The 3,753-nt window shown below is 36.0% G+C and overlaps 1 pseudogene; it reads left to right on the forward strand.

The window, feature by feature from the left end:
• Positions 1-1,402: 1,402 nt before the first annotated feature.
• Positions 1,403-3,361, forward strand: LOC124370593 (annotated as a pseudogene).
• The last annotated feature ends 392 nt before the right edge of the window (positions 3,362-3,753 follow it).

Raw genomic sequence — 3,753 nt, forward strand, 5'->3', positions numbered from 1 at the left:
AATGCGCCCTATTGAGGGTTAATCCGATACTGTGACGGCATCGATGAGCCAGAGATCTTTATAAATCAATTAACACAAGTGAAAATGAATACATAACACAAAATAACGGTCTACCGACTAAATTAGGACATGGATAATAATTCGTATACCGTCATTATGTGCAGCTGCAAAACCATTACATATGGAATAGAATATATGCACCTTGCTGATATCTATAGGTGCTAAAAGTGAACAACCTTCAAGTAACTTGCGTACCAGTTCCGTCAAAATTTCTGTAAATTAAAAATGCGATATTTGTACAGAACTAATATGTTTTGCTATACTTCGTCTAATGCTCCCTACGTTTTAACCAGATCCCTCTGAATACTTTGAACCATAAACTCCATATTCCTTATAACTAAGTGTTACTATTCTGATACACATGGTTTGATTTAAATCCATAATGTTATCGCGCATTTCACCCATAACTATTGTAATCTTGTGGCGTTTGCCACTTAATTTTCGTTGGCCGATGGACTGTCCAGTAGCAGTTTCCCTACAGCTGGCCGAGTTGTCTGCATTTCCAGATGGTTAACCTTTTCTTCGAGATGATTCTTTGGAATTCTGCCTGTTATGGTTTGTTCTAGTGTTCAGGCTTATAGATTTCTGGATTTAGGTTCTCTCGCTCTCTTCTCTTCAGGCTTCCGTAGGGCGAGGACGTTCTACGAGTTTCAGTGGTCTGAGTTCAAAATCAAAGCTGGCTGCCCGCTACTTCGACGAACCGGTACGGGTTTTGGTGTTTAATATCGTGGCCTGCCTTCCAATTAACGTTCCACGACCTCATTTAATTAATTAGGGCCCAGTCATTCCAAATTCAGTGTACGTGACGAATAACGATTCGCCACAATCTTGTCAAAATTATTAGCCATCAATTGGGAAAAACAGATGAGAAAAAGGTGAATGGAGTTGGTTCAGGGTTTACCTAATGCCAGAAATGGAGAAGAATATTGGTCTAAATATGAACAAATTAAAAATTTCTGTTGTAGCTCACTAGAACAATATTTAAAAATAACTGGCATCATATACGGTCAGAGTGGGTTGTGGGACTGCAGAATTATGTCTTTTCAAAATAGAACAAACAACCGACTTGAATCAATCAGTTCAAAAGTTGTTCAAGTTGTTGAAAGACTTTCCAAGTTGCCTGATTTATTCAAAAATTAGGAAAATCTTATGTTATCTCTAAGAACAGAGCACGGTGCAAGAATTTAAAAAAATCATCTCAAGATAATTTTAAATATGTACCAATGTCTGTTCCAGTGCAACTCCTTTTGAAGGTCAATAAAAATATCTTAAAATTTTGACACCATGGAATTCTTCCTGACCAATTCAAACGTATAAAGTAAAAATAGTGGGTGAGGAAGGCAATGGAATGAAACTCAATTCCAACAGTGGTGTATTGATTACATATTTAAGTTGCATATGTCTTTTGTTTGTTAGTATGCTACTACCTTGCCACCACATTTTTAAAGTTCGTCAGCTTAAAAACGAGAGCTTGTTTTCGAGTACTCTAATTGCATCACGGTAGACAAAAGCATACTACATGAAACACTGCAGAGTATTAAATAAAATGGAAGTTATGAACCAAAATGTATCGTTGGATGTTTCAACCACTCCTAGGAGTAGAATACTTTCACAAAACGACAAATTTAGAATGACAGCAGCAAGGGTGCAGAAATTAGCAAGTGTTGGGTCTGAATGCTCCTCCACAGTATTTCTGCAAGGACTAAAAACTATTGACCAAATAGTGAGCTATTGGGAGAGGAACATTGAAGTTGGTGTTCAAAAAATTACAAATATTCAACAATGTTCAGAAGATATTAAACATCAGTCCGAAACATGTCCAAAACTACACAAATTTCTGATTCTTCTTATGATCAACAGTCTTCATCTACTCTTTTCCAGATAAACCTAATGGATAAAATGGACTTGTAGACCAGGTGGACCACTGTGAAGTTGTAGAGCAGCTTGACAACAGTGATGTTGCAGTATAACAGTCAAATATTAAAGAATCTGCAGCTAATGTTTCAGTTCTGGAAATACCTATATTACCTATTGTGAAAAGGAGAGGAAGACGAAAAAGTAACACAAAAACCGTTATTGGAATGCCTATCAAGATGAAGGCAATCGTTAAGAAAAACATCCTAAACGTTAGGATGAGGAAATGCTTCTGTGTCGGCAGAAGATAGGGAAGAAAAAGTTATAGCGGGAACAATACTTTTTGAGTCTTCTGTTGAACAGAATCCTAGTAAAATGTTCTCAGATTGCCTTGATAAATGTGCCGATATAAATAGACTAAAAAGAAATTTTAGAAATCAGATGTGCAATAACATGTCTTGAAGCCGAAAACTAGAAGGTGGTCATTGTGTGATTTTTATGGCATAATAAACATAATGTTAGTCAATTGCTATGTAATTTACGTACCTAACATAACTGCTCAGGGCTCTAAGCCGGTCTCGAGAAGTGAATTTGCTAGAGAATTCCATTGTGAACTTGTCAAGCCTTGGCTTCAACATCGATAACTCATCACGAATTTGCCAAAGTATCTATCGGGAATCTATCGCCAGCATCCTCAAGCCATTTAGACCAATGGCTACGTCTCATTGGTCTAAAGCCTTTATTTTGAAGTAACTCCCCGCCTTCTGCTTTGTTTTACAACTGAGAAAATAGTATAATATGCTAAAACAATTGCAGGAAGAAGTATTTTAACTTTCTTATTTATTGAATAATACGTTTCTTATTCATAAATAATTTACTCTGGTTCTTTCCAGATGCCGAAGAAGACAAACGACATGATTTGGAAAGAAACGCAGCCCAATCACAAGAAGAATTTGTGCTTGTTCCTTCTGGCCAAGAAAATGTGTTTATCTTGAAACCGATTGCAAACTCATCTCCATTAGTTGAAGATTTTGATCAAGACACAACTTGGGGTGATGAAAATGGTTTCTTGCCTACTGAAAAAAATATTACTGATGTGTCTTTTGATTTGGAACAGATAATATCCGAAGGAATTGTGAAAGAAGGAAATTTAGACAAACAAACAGAAAATACCATCCAAGAGATACCCGATGAAAGACATGTACAAACTGAAAATGCAACTACACTAGAGGCTGAAGTACACACAAAAAATACTAAAAATACTACTATACAAGAGATACTCGATGAAAACTATGTACAGACAGATAACACTCCTTCACAAGAGATTGCCGATGACAACTATGAACCAACAGATTTGGAGGAAGTCGATTCAAATGCAGAAAAAGAACATGAAATGAGAGGCAATGAAACAATCAAAGAAAACGCAAACGGAATAAAAAACCTATGAAACAATTATGGGAGTCAGAACAAAATAAAGCAAAGAGAATGAAGGGGGAGGAATATTTTGGAAGGAGGAATAATGATTCCAATAAAAATGTGTTTGACGTTAGAAGGCCCAAAAGAAAACTGAAACAACGTTGTCAATGCGAAGCTAAACCTAACTCCCAATTTAAGTGCTACAAATTTTAGAAGAAATCAGAGAAAAACTATTTAAACATTTTTAGCAATTGGATTGGAAAGAGAGGAAAATATTGGTGAAACAATTAGTTGACAGAAGATCTGTTTCTAATAGAAGAGTTAACTCCGTAGAATTCCGTCGTAAAGGGTCTCTATATTATCATTTGAATTTGGATGACAATGAAGAGAGAGTAAGAGTTTGCAAAAAGATGTTTTTGAGTA

The sequence above is a fragment of the Homalodisca vitripennis genome, unplaced genomic scaffold (genome assembly GCF_021130785.1).
Source record: "Homalodisca vitripennis isolate AUS2020 unplaced genomic scaffold, UT_GWSS_2.1 ScUCBcl_339;HRSCAF=2120, whole genome shotgun sequence".
Classification (NCBI taxonomy): domain Eukaryota; kingdom Metazoa; phylum Arthropoda; class Insecta; order Hemiptera; family Cicadellidae; genus Homalodisca; species Homalodisca vitripennis.